The following is a 19,432-nucleotide window of genomic DNA, read 5'->3' as shown; positions in this document are numbered from 1 at the left end:
TGAGCGCTGACAGATCATTACATTTGCAGCGGCCCGCTTAGCACTACGCTGCCAGCCTCCTGGGTGGGAATAGGCCCCGCGCACTGATTTTTAATGGAATTCACACTGGTGCACTCAGCAGTGCGCCGAGTGTGGGAGATTCTTGTCTGAACTCCCACTGAAAAAACAATCGTGATTTACAACATTTCTCCCGCAAATTCAGCACACAGTATTTCTTTGGGGAAAATCGCCCCCTTAGAATTTTTTGTGTGGTTTATTCGAAGCGAAGTAACAGAATGTGTCGGGGTGAAGAATTTCTTTTTGGAAAATACTTGTGCGCATTAGGTTGATCGGCCATGCTAAATTGCCCCTTAGTGTCAGGGGGGATTAGCAGGGTAAATACCTGGGGCTACGGAGCTAGGGCCTGAGTGGGATTGTTGTGAGTGCAGACTCGATGGACCGAATGGCTTTCTTCTGCACTGTAGGGATTCTATGATTCTTCTCCAGAACAAATCAAATTTTCAGTGTTTGGAGAAAATGACGTGAGTCTCTGATAAATGGACAGCAAACAATTTTTAGGCTGGTGAATCATCAAGTGAGCAAATTAAAATTTCAGCTACAGGAAAATTATTTAAATGCAGAACCATGCAATTTTTGAGGTGATCTTTGTTGCCTGGATGAATAGATGTCAGTAATGTCGCTAATGTTCATAGATCATAGATCATAGAAGCCTACAGTGCAGAAAGAGGCCATTCGGCCCATCGAGTCTGCACCGACCACAATCCCACCCAGGCCCTACCCCCATATCCCTACATATTTTATCCACTAATCCCTCTAACCTACGCATCTCAGGAAACTAAGGGGCAATTTTCTCATGGCCAATCAGCCTAACCCGCACATCTTTGGACTGTGGGAGGAAACCGGAGCACCCGGAGGAAACCCACGCAGACATGAGGAGAATGAGCACACTCCACACAGACAGTGACCCAAGCTGGGAATCGAACCCAGGTGTCCTGGAGCTGTGAAGCAGCAGTGCTAACCACTGTGCTACCATGCCGCCCTTTCCACAGAGGTGATGTAGTACAAGTTGTATTCCTATACCAAATATTTATTCATTGCATTTGGATTTTAATGCCATAAATGGATATTAACAACCATGATGGTTGCTGTGGTAGCTATATTTGCAGAGCAGAAGAAAGAATTATTGGACTGGGGGTACCGGACAATTTCTCCAGAGTGATTTGGGAAAATGAATCAGAGGCGACATGAGGACTATATTTTATGGAGTCAGTGGCATAGTATTTGGAATGCACTGCCTGAGGGTGTGGTGGATTTGCAGAGCAATAGCGAAAAGATAGGGGAGTGGGATCAGCGGAGTCGCTCTTGCAGAGAGCCCCCCTTCCCCCAGACACGATGGGCTGCATGGCCTCCACCTGTGCAGCAATAATTTTATGATCCTTTGATTTGCAACAACAGAATAACTATAACCATCACTGTCTTTGGATTCAAAGGAAATTATTCACAAAAGTACTATTCGTGGTGACAACGCTTTTGAGTAAATCATTTGCATGGCGTCTATTTTACTAATAATTTCCATCATACTTTCATGAAAAATACTGACAGATGATGACCTTCATATTCTGAATCACAACCAAAACTAATTCTAGCACATTAAACAAAAATCTCCAAAACAAAATAATTAGCACAGAAGCTGGGGTAGGACCATATGTTGGTACGAAATAATAATTTTATTTGAAGAGTAAGGATTTTAAGCATTTTCATTGGTTGACTGATGCACATATTCCACAAAGCATTGGGCCACCTACCAATGAACAGAGATTCAGGACTACAGTTTTGATAGTTTAATAGTTTAGCATGGTAACTAATTGTATTCTGTCCTTCAGGACTCATAAGTTTCCGATGGCAGGAGTAACTATTGGTCTCAAAATGCAATAGTTTCCATTTGAAAACACTTTTTTGGCTGCTGAATCCTCACTCTCCGTGAAGGATAGTGTATGATTGCACTCCTCCATTTACTGAAGCATGTAAATAATTACTCTAGAATTCCAACCACTTTATTTGATAATTCCTTATTTTTTATTTAGGATGGGAACATACGGATGAATTTGAAATGAGACCACAGGCAGCTAATTAAAGATAAAGGAGAGGAGATTTTAACTATGCTCAACGGAGTAAAGCAGACTATAACAAACCGTTATACGTTTAGACTCTTGGCTTGAAACTCAGGTCAGTAACAAAGTTGCTATTTGGTGTCCAAAATGATGTTGGCAGCGCACAAGCATACTTTTGGATCAAACCCTCCATATTGGCGAGGATGCTGGAGCATGGTGAATAGTTGCTAGACATATGTGGAGCAGGCCGATCATGACCCCAATTAGCTTGGGCTCTGGTTAACAGCTGCATTGTCATTATGGAGCTCAATGCTCCAGCTAAGACTCTCTCTTCAACTCACCTAGCACAGTTAAACATGGGTTCAACAGTAAGAAGATTCCCCACCAGCACTATTTAAAGTGATCATTAATCACTTTCGGGTTAACTGCTGGTTGAGTTACTCTGGCTGTTGCTTCAATTCTATAAGTGCCTGATGCTTCTGGTATATGTTTAAAGTTGCAAAAGTGTACAGGGCATATTGTGGCAGCTGCTCAAGGAGCTTTTGATAACTTTATGGCTTCTGCTGCTCTCAGACAGGAGTACATTAGTACCCATTCCCCTGAAAATGCAGCATGACTTGGAAATTGAACAGAGATCATGCAGAGCAGGATATGCTGCTGGAAGAGAGAGGAAGAGGAGAAAGGCATTAGGTCATGTCCTCTCAGGGTATTCAGGGAGCAATCCTCTGATCTGAACCTCAGAGGGGAACAATATGTTCCATATTTGAATTTCAAAAGCAGACCTTCATTGACATCAGCAACCTGCTACAGCCACAACTACTACTGCATAGCAGGGGAAGCATGGCCTTGCTAATGGGCATGCCACTGATGAATTATTATGCATGGGCCTCTTGCAGGCTGAAGTTGGAGATATTTGCAGCATCTCACAGTTGCTTACTGTTGCAGAAGGAAGGTCACTATATTAATTGAGAGCTGGCTACATTTCATACTCCCTTGCCAGAAAGAAACAGGTAGAACAAACAAATGGTTTTGGTAGGATTGCAAGTTTTCCCTTAGTGCGTGCACATCACTTTGCAAATGCCACACATCAACTCTGCCCAAGATCGGAACTGAAAGGGTTTCCATTCATTTAAGGTCCAGGTCTAGTGACTCATGTAGGTCAATGTTTGATATCATGGCAGCAGTAAGGATGCCTCAATTGTGTAGCAGTTCACTGTGCTAGCGGCATTTGAGCCACACCAGCAAGTCAAAGAGTGGCTACTGGGTGACAAAGGCTACCCGTTGAGCACATACATGGCTGATGACTCTCGTGCACAAGCCACACTCATGTGCATAGTATATGCATTTAACAAAAGCCATGCTGCCACACAAAATGTGAAAGAGTAGCCTGTTAGCTTGCAGAAACACTACTTCAGCTGCCTGGGTCACAGCAGGTGCCCTGTGGGGCTCAGCAGAACAGGTAGCAAACTCAGACAACTTCACAATCATGAGGGGACAACCCTTGTGACCAGTTTTCTGGTGAGCAGTTGAGTTGAGCAGCATGAACATGAGAAGGAGGAGGAAGAGAGGAAGCAAACAAGACATCCCTTTCTACCCAGTCTATCTGTGAAGGTCTCACCTGACTGAGATACTGGTAATCACCACCCAATTCCCTACTCATTAACAGTTGACTGTTAACTCATTAACAGGAAAGGTTGGACAGCTTGGGCCTGTATCCATTGGAGTTTAGAAGAATGAGAGATTATCTTATTGAAACATATAAGATCCTGAGGCGACCTGACAGGATGGATGCTGAAAGGATGTTTCTCCTTGTGGGACAGTCTAGAACTAGGGGACCAGGGAACGAGGGGACTCTTAAAAAATTAGGGGTCTCCCATTAAAGATGGAGATGAGGAGAAATTTTTCTCTCAGTGCTTTGTATGTCTGATGAACCAGACATTCAGGGAATGATAGAGACAGGGTCATTGAATATTTTGAAGGCAGAGGGAGATAGATCTGGACTAACAAAGAACTTAAAGGAAAAGGCAGGATAGTGGTGTTGAGGCCACAATCAGACCAGCCATGATCTTATTGAATGGTAGGGTAGGCTTGAGGGATTGAATAACCTAAATCTGATGTCTGGACAAATACATGAATAGGATGGGAATAGAGGGATATGGTCCCCAGAAGGGTAGGGGGTTTTAGTTCACACGGGCAACGTGGTAGGTGCAGGCTTGCAGGGCCGAAGGGTCTGTTGCTGTGCTGTAATTTTCTTTGTTCTAACTTACTCCTGCTCCCAATGTTCATATGTTAATTTTATTATTTGTTCATGGGATGTGGGCATCGCTGGTTGGGTCAGCATTTATTACCCATTTCTGAGGACATTTAAGAGTCAACCACATTATTGTGCATCTGGAGTCACATATAGACCAGAGCAGGGAAGGAGTCAGATTTTCTTCCCTTCCCTAAAGGGCATTAGTGAACCAGGAGAGTTTTAATGACAATCGACAATGGTCACATGGTCATCATTAGACTTTTACTTCCAGAATTTTATTGAATTCAAATTTCACCATCTGCCATGGTGGGATTGGAACCGGGGTCCCCAGAGCTCTCTGTTTTACAAGTCCAGTGACAATACCACTACACCACTACCTCCCGCTAACCTCTGTCACTGACTATCACAACATCCCCTTGGCTGCAATGCAAAAGTAAAAGTCACCACAAAGTAACCATTTCAAACTAAATGTACAAATGAAATCATGCCTTGATTGCATAGAACCACCAACTAATTCCTCTTGTACATTCCCATAGTGCCTGTCCTCCTTGTGCATTTTACCTGACCTAGTGTTCCTGTGCAATGCTACCCTTGCAGCATGGTGAGTTGATTTTCACTGGGGAGGTTGCAGATGGCCTTGGACGATGACGTTGTGTTGTGCTGGGTCTAAACGACACTGTCTTGGGCTACACCAGCTCAACATGGGTGGCTGTAGTCTCTACTGACTGGCAGCTAACAGCAAAGGCACTGCTGATGATACAGGGATGGGAGTTGTTGTTTTCCTGAGAAAGAATAATATGTTTGTGCTCCCTGGAGGCACTGCCACTCCCTCAGGTGGCATCTCAGCCATACTAGTAACCAGCTGGAGGGCAGATTTTTGGAATGTATGTGACACCCTGCACCCGTGATCCACAACAATGTTGGAAGCAGAGTGAGATTTCAAGAGCTTGACTAATTTGGGATGCTTTTGTTTTCCTGCCTAATATTAATTGCCAAACCATTGCAGCAGTCATAAATCTTTAATTTAAAACTGAAAATTTCTGAGATGATAGTCCAGCATTTTCTAAATCTGGAAAAGAGTTTTACAAGATTGATTATTGCAAATGATTGGTTGCTGTAAAAGATTTGTACTGTCAATTCTAAATCACAAAACATTATTACCATGCTGTTTAAGGGAATATATCCTTGAGTAATAGACTTTAATTTGATGTTTTGTCAAATAGCAGAATACATATAACACTCCATACAAAACCTATTCTTATCCAATTAAAAGTAATTTTAATTGGTTCTTTCAATGTGTGAAGTATGCACCATTGATGACAGTAACTTGAGAATATACTTTCTGTTTTAATTAAGCCTGTGTGAAATATTGTTATGGAGCATTGCAAACTACCTTGAAATTTGGCATCTTTTACGCTAATACTGAAAATACCTCAGACTGACTGGAATCAACTCTAACAGGAGCCATGCAACCATTGGTAAATGCTGCTTGACCAAAGAATGCTCCATCCAGACCAGGGTATCAGTTCTCATAATGGAATCAAACAGGAATAGCAAACCCATATCTAAACAATCAGTGATTGGACCAGCCAAATAAATATTGTGGCTCTCAAGGTGGGTCAGAGGCTGGGGATCCTGCAGTGAGGTAACTCCTGTCCCCCAAAAGCCTGTCCATCATCCACAAGATACATGTCTGGAATGTGATGGAATATTCTCCACTTGCCTGCATGAGTGCAACTCTAACAACACTTAGGAAACTTGACACCATCCTAGACAAACAACTGCTTGATTGGCATTCCATCCACAACTTTAAACATTCACTCCTTCTACCATGACACATTGTGCCAACTCTGTGTACCATAACTGCAGGAGCTCATTAAGGCTCCTTTGATAGCATCTTCCAAACTCATGACCTCTACCATCTAGAAGGACAAGGACAGCAGACATATGGGAACACCATCAACTGCGAGTTCCCCTCCAAGCCACTCAGCATCCTGACTTGGAAATACATCATCATTCCTTCACTGTCACTGGGTCAAAATCATGGAACTCCCTTCCTAACAGCATTATAGGTGTGCTTACATCACATGGACTGCAATGGTTCAGGAAAGCCGCTCACTGCCACCTTCTCAAGGGTAATTAGGGATGGGCAATAAAAATTCTTACCTAGCCGGTGACACCCACATAACACAAATGAATAAAAAAGTGAAAAATGTGGCATGAATGTTCCTTGGAACCAGTGTACATCATCAGTAATATTGTTTGCAGTGTGTTAAATCTCAAATCATATCCAGTAGAGCAAGATAGATGCTATAGGAGAGGTATTCAGCCAAGTATTAGCATCTGGCACGGCGGCATGGTGGTACAATGGTTAGCACTGCTGCCTCACAGCACCAGAGACCTGGGTTCAATTCCCAGCTTGGGTCACTGTCTGTGTGGAGTTTGCATGTTCTCCCCATGTCTGCGGAGGTTTCCTCTGGGTGCTCCGGTTTCCTCCCACAGTCCAAAGATGTGCTGGTTAGGTGCATTGGCCATACTAAATTCTCCCTCAATGTACCCGAACAGGTGCCGGAGTGTGGTGACTAGGGGATTTTCACAGTAACTTCATTGCAGTGTGAATGGAAGCCTACTTGTGACTAATAAATAAATAAAATGTGCTAGGGTCCGATTCTCCCATTCCATTCATTATTGGCCGATGTCTCAAAAATCAATCCAAGGCCCCTGTTTGCAATCATATAACTTTTAAAATTTGTTATCTTATTTCTATTCCCTCACAGCCATAGTTCATATCATTTGTATTTACTCTAACTTGAATTGCAAAGGTTTCAAAATGACAAAAAGCAAAATACTGCAGATGCTGGAAATCTGAGATAAAAACAGGAAATGCTGGAAAAAGCTCAGTAGGTCTGGCAGCATGAGTAGCGAGAAGCAGAGTTAATGGCTGGAAATTTCCCATCTCGCCTGTAGGTGGCACAAAAAATTCAGTGAACCATTTAAAGGTCCATGAAACTCGGGCGGGAATTTCCAGTTTTGTGGCATGCGCTGCTGGGAAACCCCGTCCAACATTTTGAGTACATTTGACTCTTCTTCAGAACTCAAATATAGATTTGAAATGTTAACTCTGTTTCTCTCTCCACAGGTGCTGCCAGATCTACTGAGTTTTTCCAGCATTTTCACTTTTTATCTCAAGGAGACTTTAGAATCCACTTAACAGTAAAAAGTACTCACCGAAATCTTGCTGTTGTCCAAGCCAGCAGGATCATATAGTCCCACCCATGGAGTATCCCCGCGGTGGGTTTCCCTGTAGCGAGGGATGCATTCAACAGGAAACCCCATTGACAACGGGCGGGACCATAAGATCCAGCCGAGAGCGAGCAAGCGCTGCCTCCCGCCACTGCAAAACATGCCGCGGAGGGGGAAAAAAATTCCGCATACTGTGTCAGTTAAGTTCCATGTTATAATGGTACTTCCATGCTCCCCTATCTTCCACTGGCCATGAACCTGAGCTCGTCCAAAACTCTGTTACCTGGAAGAAATTTCAACATGACACTTGACACACTGAAACCTTATTTATGGCAGCTAGTAATGCAACATAAGAACATAAGAACATAAGAAATAGGAGCAGGAGTAGGCCATCTAGCCCCTCGAGCCTGCCCCGCTATTCAATAAGATCATGGCTGATCTGAAGTGAATCAGTTCCACTTACCCGCCTGCTCCCTATAACCCTTAATTCCCCTACTGATCAGAAATCCATCTATCTGTAACTTAAACATATTCAACGAGGTAGCCTCCACCACTTCAGTGGGCAGAGAATTCCAGAGATTCACCACCCTCTGAGAGAAGAAGTTCCTCCTCAACTCTGTCCTAAACTGACCCCCCTTTATTTTGAGGCTGTGCCGTCTTAAGGCAAGGGATAAGGTTGAGAAGGCAGGTGCTTCATGGATAATCTCAACCAATGAGAATTGAACCCGCACTGTTGCCATTGTTCCAGCTGTTCAGCCAAGTGAACTAACCAACCGTGACTGTACTAGCTAAGCAATCAATACTCTATTTCCTCTTGTCTGTTTCTGGTCAACAGCACCATTATAACAATTAATTATTATAATAAAAATTGCATAATTATAATCATAATCAGATAAAAATTAACACCAAGCCAACGGAGGAGACGTTAGGACTGATGGCCAAAAGATTGGTCAAAGAGATAGATTAAAAGAGGAGAGAGAGTTAGAGAGGTATCGGGAGGAAATTCCAGATCTTCGGCCCGAGGCAGCTGGAAGTGGCTGCCAATGGTGACATGGAGGAAATTGGCAATGCACAAGAACTTAGAATTGGACGAACACATATATCTTGGAAAGTTTTAGAGATTGGGAAGATGACAGAGGGCGAAGCCATAGAGGGATTAGAATTTTAAATTTGAGACATTGTTGGACCAGAAGCCAACGCAAGTGAATACAGGTGATGGTGCTAAGCATGAGTTAAAATAATGAAACATCTAGAGGTGTTTTACTATTTTAAAGGCATAATTATATAAGTTCAAGTTATTATTGTAATTCCCGAATATCCTTGCCATGTGATTTGGGATTGTGTAAAGCAATACAGCTCGCGTAGATCATTGGTCTGTAAAGTGATTTTTTTTAGACCACAACCACGATAATTATGACAAAATTGGCAAATGACCTTTCTAGCCTAGAATTTCTACCTGTGCAGAGATATCGAAAGATTTCACATTCTTGTGACTTGAATATAAATGAACTTAGCAGGACCAATGGAAGTAAATTCTGGAGAATTAATTAACAATAAGTACCCAGCAGCTGTTCCTTGCTGTTTGACCATGAATATTGTACAATGTTTGCCTGCAGCTACTTCCTCTGATAATTAGATTTCCTACTAAGAAAGCACAGGATTTTTATTTGGCAGTGGTTACTGGCAGGGGGAACTAAAGTTGACAGCATTCGCTTCCTTCCCAATTTCCTGCTTGCAATCATCAGGCCCACTTTGTACACTCTTGTCCTCCCTACAGCTCTTACAATGTTCAGCAACTATTATTAAGAGGAGACACTGCAGGGATCGATTTTCAAACCAGACGATAATCAGTGTGCAAAAAAAAGATATTATTATAACATGTCTAATTTCTGAAGCACGTCGGTGTGCTTCTCTGCAGCTGCCTAATTGCTAGGCTTTAAGGATTGGACCCCTACTAGGAATCTAGGGGAGGACAGAGTAATGCGCAATCAAAGACGTAGAAATATTCCTGCATCTGTATCTTTCAAGCTGCCAGTGATGTAGAACTTCTCTGAATGACTTCTATTACTGAGCATTCCAGTTTGCCGACAGCAGAGATAGAATTAACAGCATTGGCATTATCATTTCATTCTTTGCGCCATCAACCACAACTCTTACCAACTTTAACTATTTCCGCTTTAATGACGTTTCAGGTCTTAGCTGTACCATTAGGGGGAGGTAGATAGCAAAGGTGAGACTTGAAACTTTTAAAAAACAAGTAGATGAGCAAGATGCTGCCAGAGCGCTCTCTGTGTTTCCTTAGCAACTAGTGACTGTGGAATTTGCAGAAGGATGGAAGCATGCTGGCTAACCTTCTCAAATTAAAAATGGTGCATGATGCAGAGGGAACTAAGAAAATAGCTGTCACTTGCAGGGTTGAAGCTTTGTGTGTTCCCACTTCATAAAGCTTGACCTAATTTCTAAGAGAGGAACATTGGCAGGAACTTAGAGAAGAGAACAAGGGCATCTTGAGGGCACACTTCCCTAAATAACTAAAAGTGCCTGTATTGTTAGCCTGTAGAACTTTGGAGGGAAAAAAGGTACTTAAAAATAAAGACAACAGTTGTGATGTACAGTTCAATCAATTAATTAGCTTGCTTTTCCTCTAACTAATTAAATTGGTTATTAAAGGCAAGTCTTTTGACTAAATTCCAATGATATACAAAGTCATTATGGCTAAATAAGAAAACCTTATTGATGGAAATGAAACAATAATTAAAGCATATTACTTCAGGCAGCTAATTGGGAAAAGAATTATGGGTGGATTCTCCAATCTTGCCTGTGACTGCCCCACTGTGAGTGAGATTGGAGAATTTGGCTTTCCAGCCAAAACTCCATTGACTTTCACCGGAGAATCCCAGCCGTGAATGAGGATGGAGATTTCCGGCGTGTGTGCCTTAAAAATACATTGATTCTATTGGCTAAATGCAGAAATTTATTATCTTCTCAGAAGTTATCATTTTAAATCATATTTAATTGCTAATTTTAAAAAAAATATATACTTTTTTGATATAAAATAGCTATTGATTCAGTCAGCTTATCACAAAGAATGAAGTTGAGTCTACTTTCAATTGCCAGATAATTGAATGCCCAATTTTGCATTATCTTGCACTGGATTCCAAATGCTGTTCTTTTCCCATTGCAACTTGGGGTCAAATCCAGATCAGATTAGTTGAACGAATGACTTACCTCATACGAGCATAGACTTTCAAATGGGGCACTGAGGACCCTAGGGATCCCGTGTGTTTTTGCAAGGTCATCCAATTTCTGTTCACCTGGGGCTGTATTTGTGTGCTAGGAGAACAGTGTGTTGAGGATTCTGCAGTGTGGTCTTTGTACTCAATTATTCTATTAATGAAGCCAAGAATTCCAATTTTTTTTGAAGATGTATATAAATGTTGGAACTAATTTTTTTTTCCCAAAGATGCCCTTTGAGGATTCTAACTTCGAATGATCAAACTGCATATTTCTTTTGAGAAACACATTAGAACAGTCATTTCTGGGAAATGATTGATGCAATTGTTAGGTTATTCACGTTATAATATTTAGGTCATCGAAACAAAAATCCCCCATAGCCCATTCAGTATTCACATGTCCTTATAAGTATCATGTTGTGTGTATTTTTACAGTACCTTTTTGATCTCCAAGTTCTGAGGGCTGAAATTACTGATAACTTCAGTTACTTAGGAAAGTCTTTGCTTTCAAAACCTTGTTCACTTTAAGTTGGAGACCCAATTCCTGTTCATTTGCATTTTGTTTTTAAATTATTAGATTTACCATGTATTAATACAATCAACTGTCATGAAGTAACATAGAATGGCCAGAAACACAGGTGCCTTAAGCAGCCCGATTGTGAACTATTTTTTAGCCTTTGTTTTTAGGCTCATCAGAAATCATTGAAAATGTAGACCAATACGTCCAGGTATTGGATTCAGAAAATCAATTTTGTTGATTTTTAAACTTTTAAGTTACATAATGGTGGATATCTTCAATTTTTTGCTTCAAACAATTATTCAAGATGAACTATTACGGAAATAATCAGATCCAAAATATCCATTTGGAAGTGCATGCTTTTGTTGCCCATGCATAAAATTAGCTCCGAAATCTATCGGTAGATATGTGCATACAATTAATAAGAAATACTCAGAAAAGAGTTGGAAGCTTCATCAAAGCCAATATTGTCAGGGGCTAATATCACTTAAAGTTAAACAGCACCGTGTCATGTCAATGTGACATGTGCATGTGTAATATTAATCTTTAATTTCATTAGGTGGTCAATATATATATTGAACTTAAAAGAACTTCTAAAAACAAACAACACAATGATTTAATATTGCTGCCAGAGGTGACTTGACACATCTCGTATTACGAGTTGGTCAGTTTCTGGTAATTTCCAATATAGATTACAATTAGAGGCAAATCTCCTATGAACTTTTACACTTGCTGATGACAAAAATTACTTCAAAGATAAACTGAAACTGGCTTTCACATTTGCATTTCTATAAAGCTACCTGTGCAGTTCTGGTCGCCTCACTATAAGAAGGATGTGGAAGCACTGGAAAGAGTGCAGAGGAGATTTACCAGGATGCTGCCTGGTTTGGAGGGTAGGTCCTATGAGGAAAGGTTGAGGGAGCTAGGGCTGTTCTCTCTGGAGTGGAGGAGGCTGAGGGGAGACTTAATAGAGGTTTATAAAATGATGAAGAGGATAGATAGAGTGAACGTTAAAAGACTATTTCCTCGGGTGGATGGAGCTATTACAAGGGGGTATAACTATAGGGTTCATGGTGGGAGATATAGGAAGGATATCACAGGTAGGTTCTTTACGCAGAGAGTGGTTGGGGTGTGGAATGGACTGCCTGCAGTGATAGTGGAGTCAGACACTTTAGGAACATTTAAGCGGTTATTGGATAGACACATGGAGCACACCAGGATGATGGGGAGTGGGATAGCTTGATCTTGGTTTCAGATAAAGCTCGGCACAACATCGTGGGCCGAAGGGCCTGTTCTGTGCTGTACTGTTCTATGTTTTATGTTCTACCTTTCAGGTAGAGACAGAGGGCAGGATTTTCCGGCAGCACTCATCCCAAGGCCGTAAATTCCCACCAGAGGTCAATGGACCTTTGCATGGTCCGTCCCCACCAGCTATGATTCCCATGGTGGGCGGGAAGGGAAGGTTTTGTCTAGAAAGTTTTGACATGTTCTTCCTGGATCATCACAGGGAAGAATGGTCCATTCATAAGTGATGGGACATTAAAGAAACTAATCACTTAGGCCAGTGGTTCCCAAAGGGTGCGGCGCGCCACACTGGTGCGGCGAGAGAGGATGGCAAGTGTGGCGGGAAGATTCAAGGACAATCAAAGAAACATTTAATAATGGATAGATGTTTTTATGTAGCTGCATTGTTTTATACTTTCTGGATGTCCCATGATCATATTATAAAGTAGTGGTGTTCTATGTTATGAATCAAGCACTGCTAGGAGTTGTTTCTTTTTGTTTTTGAATGTATTTCTTATGAATAAAAAATTCGGTGTGGCGCGAGCAAATTTTTATTCCGAAAGTGCGGCCCTGTGAAAAAAGTTTGGGAACCACTGACTGAGGCCATAATACAATAGTGAAGGTCTATCCAGGCATGAGCTAATTACCTCCTGTGGGAAACTCATCATTGAGAGAGAGGTCATATGAGCAGAATCACCATTTTTGAAGTGTCTTCATTACAACACTCTGGTTGCTATGGGCAGTCTGAAGAAGATGTCTGCAAATGGAGCAGTAACACTATCTCGCTTCTTACTGTTCCCAAGTTCTCAATTTGTAATACATCATAGAGATAGAGAACTTGAATTGAAAAGGAACTCTACCTGATTATATAATACTAGGGTCAACAGACAGAAACATTTGAAGAATGGACTTCAAAATCCCTAAGCAGTATTTCCAGCAGAAAAACCAGGATCACCATTATGTAAAAAACTGCCTTCGCCACAAACAACAGAGAAGGAGTCATAAATATTGAACTCTATTTTTTGCCTATGATCACTCAACCTTAATTTTGCCAAAAGTTAACCTACTCTACTGTATAACTTACAATTTGACACACTTGCGCGTTGGTGTATATGTGTGTGTGTGTGTGTCACATTCTAGGGCTGCAAGAGCGGCATGCCACCATCCCTAACCATTTCCAACTCACGATCCTGTGGATTCCAATTATCCATTTAGCAATGTCCTCCTCTCCCCTTTCAATCAGTGATCCCATCAAGCTCTGGTTCTATAAACAATCAAAAAGGCATTACTCACCCGTGTGCCCTTGGCGCTCACAGCAACCATTGCAAACTGAGAAAGATGTTAGGAATTTTTCAAACCCCAGTCCGCAGCTTTTGATTTGCGCTGAAATTTGTGATGCAACTTCACTGCAGAATAAATTAATGCAATGTCACAAGCAGGAGGGGTGGTGGGGCAGCACTATGAAGATGGCCCAATGCAGGAAGGGACTCTGTAGGCTGCACATGAGCTATTGGGAGCATAGCTTCTGTATCTCCCAATCACAAAGCAAATTAAAGGCTGGTGGCTTTGGTTGAGACATTGTTAGTGATGCATGCATCCAGGTGCAGGTTTCTAAGATGTAGTCACATGGTATAAGTCCTTGAGATTTCATAGTGAGGAAGTCTATTGGGGTCTGAAGTGAATACATTATTGTTGCCTAATATGCCTATGCTCTGGGGAAGATGAACTGTCTTCTATTCAAGTATGTCTCTCATATTGCTGCTAAATATCCTTGTGAAGGAGACTGCAGTGTTATAAAATAAAGCATTTACAAGTTCCCTGACATTATGATGAATAGCACACTGGGTCACAGCAACTCTAGCTTACTGCAGGATCTAGAAGCGTAAATGCATACGTAATCTTGATTTTTTTTGCCACAGTTAAGACAGTCCTACTGGTTGATGGTATATCCACACCTGGATGTGAAAGATAGGGTATTCTTGTTACTATGGGTGGCATTTTCCAAAAAAAAGGCAAAGTCTCAGGTTCTGTCTGAAAACGAATGTATTTTCCCCAGAAACACAGCCAGATTTTCACTCCAGACCTTCTGACACTTTGTTAGAAAGTGGCAGGGGAGGTGTGTTTTAGGCTGTCATTCTGGCGGGGTGGGGCCTCATAGAGCCGGCAAGGCTGACTTCACATAGATCCTTTTTAAAGGGTGCCCTAATCTCAAAGGAATGTGACAGGTGCCTTCCCCCCATCCTTTACCACAGAAGGGCAATCTCCCCCATCACTAAATGTTCAGGTCACTCCATCCCCCACCATCCCGGCATCAGGGTGACCTGAACCCCTCCCCTCATTCTTGCAGGCATCAATTCCTCCCCCCACTTAACTGCCAACATTGGAGTCCCAAATCATCACACTGCCTCCCCCCCCCACCCCCCCTCCACCTCTGCACACACACACACACACACATAATGGGACACGCTTCCTAGAAGCCCTGCCGCTGGCAATGCCCCCGGAATCCACCCTTAGCTGTGCTGGGGCACTGCCCAGCCATGTCCCTGACCACCCAGCAGCTACGTTGGCCTCTGCGCCCTGGCGTGGTCATCCCGATTGCTGGAGACCGGTAATGATCGCTGGCAGTGAGGAGCATGCAACGCTCCCGCAACCCATTTAATTACATTAAAGCTTAGTCACTTTCATGGTAACCTGGTTCACACCCTTTCATGAACCTGATTGCTTTGCTGACGGGGACGGGAAGATCTCAAACCGAGATCTTCCCGCCACAAATCCCATAATGGCCCTCTCGAGAGAGTTTGCGGCCACAACAGGATTTGTGCCTGCATCGAATGGAACCCTGGAAAACCCATGGCACAATGTTATTGATGTCAACTAATATCCGAAACTTAGTCAAATTTGTTGTGATCACTAGAATTTAAAAGTTTTCCTCACAAACAGGCACTGATCATTTCTGATGTCATTGACTGCTTCTGAGTGTATTGAAGATGATTAAATGATGCTAAATGCTCAAAAATGGTATTGCTTGCGTGCTGCGCGATTTCACTTGATATCAACTGATGATGTCAGTTAATTGTTACTTGGGATGTCAAATGGCAGCTAAATTATTGCTTTTGAGTTCAGATTATGTCAAATGTTCACCTTTGAGCATAAATGATATAACATGATGGCTAAATGATTACTTTTGAGCATAAGTGAGTGCAAATAATGCTGTTGGATGCTGTTCAATGCAAATTATGTCAATATTTTTAGAGAGGCATTCACCGGCATGATTTAAAATTTATAATTCATGAAACATCAGGAAAACAGAGTGGATTCTCTTTCCGTTGTTGCAGAGGGGAGAGTTGACATGTGTGCCAGCAAAGTGACAAGTGTGGAGCCGATGTCACCCTGAACCATCGGGAAGCCTGCTATACAATGAGTTTCAGTGTTCAGCCTGGCTGCATGTCTCTGGCTAGAGAGAATGAAATGTAGTTAGCTCTGTTTGAACAGAGAGCTTCAGTGACTTTATGCAGCAGTGAACACAATTATCCTCCGATCCGGGCTGGAAAGTTCCCAAAACATAAATATTCATTGACACAATCACCTTTCCAGCCATTGGCAATGTAATCATTGTCCTGCTCTAAGGCTGCAATTGTGGCTCCAATGAATGACACAGAAAATTGTTACTGAAGGTGTTGCACACATTGTTCTTCGCTGAGGTTCAGCTTGGAGAATTGCTCCATGGAAGTGCTGGTTGTCTATAACCCCTTGCTGAGGGCCAGTTTCTCCCTCATCCTCTGGCTCCAGTGACTTGTAATGTCCTGTGTTGCCTCTGAGCATCCTGAAAATTGTGCAGCATTCCAGAAGAATGTCTCTTGTTGCACCCATGTCAGGAAGTAGCTGGTTTGTGCAGAAACCTTTCAGCACCTGCATTAACACTCACTGTCAGCCATGTAACTTGGAAATGGGTGGAGAGTACCATATACTGGTAGAATCACAACAATAGTCAGTAGAAATCAATCAGCAACTAACCTGCAGTAGTTGATGATCTGTTTTAATAACATTGGCGTGGGGACCTTTCTGCTATTGAATGTATGTTCCACTGTTATGATTAAGAGATGGTGTTGGCTGGGGTGGTGTGCTCCAAAATAGCACCACTGGCATCAAATCAGTGTTGCATGTTGACTGAGATATCATGATCTGCATGCTCAGTGTACACTCACCAGACATCCGCTGTGGTGTTCTATTGCATGCAAGGTATACAGTGTCATTCACTCTACAAATGTACAGGCCCGTTGAAAAGTAAATGACCCTTAGGTGTATGGCATGTGGGCTCATATATCATTTTTTATATAATGACAGATGTTGTTTATAGCTTTCTTTAGTATTTCATGTTCAATGTTAACATGAACAATGGCCTTCATGTTAACATTGAAACCCACATTCCAATATGACATTCCAAATTTTGCAAAACAGGCTGCAGGTTCCAGTTGAGATTGGAGTGCACAGGGGTATCAGACTCCAGTTCTAATAGTAACACTGAATCACCTACCGGCCAACAAAAACAGTTCTGCATTTGTGTGTTCATAGGCATCTACAACCAGCGTGGGCATCTACAACCATGGCTGTGACACACATGAGCTACTGCCCAAATGCAGAGTTGGTACAGTTGGTGCTTGTTCAAATCTGAAGGGGTGTAAGGTATTTTCTCAAACAATTTTCTTAAATTTGATTTGTCTGACGACATGAATTCACTTTACACAGAATGGATCATTGGAAAAACTAAGATTGCTTTGCTTTGATGTAAATTGTGCAGTGTATTTGGCCTACAAAGACCTTTGTATTGAAGAAGTTTGGAGTACTTCATCTTGTATTAAACTTGTAGGTTTTGAGTTCTGTTAATTAGATCACATATTGAATGTGTTGGTTAATGAACGTGATTATTTTACTGAGGAGAAGGATTATCATTCTAGGCAACTATCTTGCTTTTTCACAGGCTCCATGCAATATTGATCCAGTGTTTTTATGCTTTCCCATATTCAGTTTCTATAGATGAAACATAGCCTGATGTATTAGAATAACAATCTGATTTTTACATCGAAACTACTTTGTAGATTCATCATCAGGAGCATGCATCAGTGCAACATTTGACACAACGGTTAGCACTGCTGCTTCACAGCGCCAGGGATCCGGGTTCAATTCTGGCTGGCAGTCTGTGTGAGTTTGCACCTTCTCCCCATAAATGCGTGGGTTTCTTCCAGGTTCTCCAGATTCCTCCTAGCGTCCAAGGATGTGCAGGTTGGGTGGATTGGCCATGCTAAATTGCCCCTTAGTGTTCCCAGATGTGTAGGTTAGGGGGATTAGTGGGGCAAATATATGGGGTTTCGGGGATAGGGTCTGGATAAGGTGCTCTTTTGGAAAGTCGGTGCAGACTCGATGGGCTGGATGGCCTGCTTCTGTACTCTAGGGATTCTATGATTTGTTTGTATAGGAAGTCTTGCACATTGTACAAATTGGAAATCTGAAGCATCCTTTTTCAAATCATTTTCTGGTTTATTCAATGACTCTCAGGTGAGAGATTCAACATTCCAACAACTTGCAAACTTATTGGAGTTTGGAACAAGTTAACATTGAACCTTACATTCCAATATGGTGTGCAAAATAGACTGTGGGTACCAGTTGAGTTTGGGTGCCCCAGGTTTACCAAATCCTTTTTCTGGTAGATGCATTGTTATAGAATTTTCAAACTCCCATTTTAACTATTCAGTGAAGTGAAAAATGCCATTCTTATAACATGTTACTTTAATCCGTCCTTTGTCCTGAACAGCCATCACTAATGCACACTATTATTAAATGCTGCTTTTTCTGTCTTCAGCAATAGTCAACATTCTACCAGCAGGGATACATTATACATTCATGCCAATGGAACTAACAACCTGTTAATAAATATATCCTACAGGTCCCGAACAAATCTATGGAAAAAATGAGATCCAACCCATGCATTTAATCATGCCATGCCTCAATCAGCATCAGGTATACAGGACCACAGAAATGAAATAATTAAACCTATACCTATTACCTTTACCTATTACCAGTGCTTGAAAAACATACATCCTGCAGTTTCTTCCTGGAACAGCTTGATACTAAACATCGACTTTTAAATTAAAAAAGAAAATTCCTGAAATACAGTTGATTTGTGAGCTTTTGAGAAAAAAGACTAAGGTGTCAGAAAGAAATAACTTTCTCAAAATTATTGTTATTTTTAGCTGTTCAGATTTTACTTGTTTATATTGCCACTTATTGTTGTATTGTACCTCAATAAGATAATAAAAGAGCTATCATTCACCAGTGATTTCTAATCATTTAATCCGAGAATCATAGAATCTTACAGTGCAGAAGGAGGCTCTTCAGCCCATCCAGCCTGCACCGACAACAATCCACCCAGGCCCTATCCCCGTAACTGCACGTATTTACTCTGCTAATCACAGTGACACTAAGGAGCAATTTAGCATGGCCAATCAACCTGACCCACACATCTTTGGAGTGGAGGAGGAAACCAGAGCACCCAAAGGAATCCCATGCAGGCACAGGGAGAACGTGCAAACTTCACAAAGGCAGTCACCCAAGGTCAGAATTGAACCCAGGTCACTGGCGCTGTGAGGCAGCAATGCTAACCACTGTGCCAATGTGCTTGATTTTAGAAAACAGAATCAGCCATTTTGAAGTCAAACTGACCTCGTGCATTTCAATCATTAGCTGTGATTAACCAATTCTTCCAGTACCACAACAACCAAACAGACCTATTGAA

This window comes from Mustelus asterias, chromosome 20, assembly GCF_964213995.1.
Source record: "Mustelus asterias chromosome 20, sMusAst1.hap1.1, whole genome shotgun sequence".
Lineage (NCBI taxonomy): Eukaryota > Metazoa > Chordata > Chondrichthyes > Carcharhiniformes > Triakidae > Mustelus > Mustelus asterias.
The sequence above is the reverse complement of the archived record's forward strand: the minus strand, read 5'-3'. Positions refer to the sequence as shown.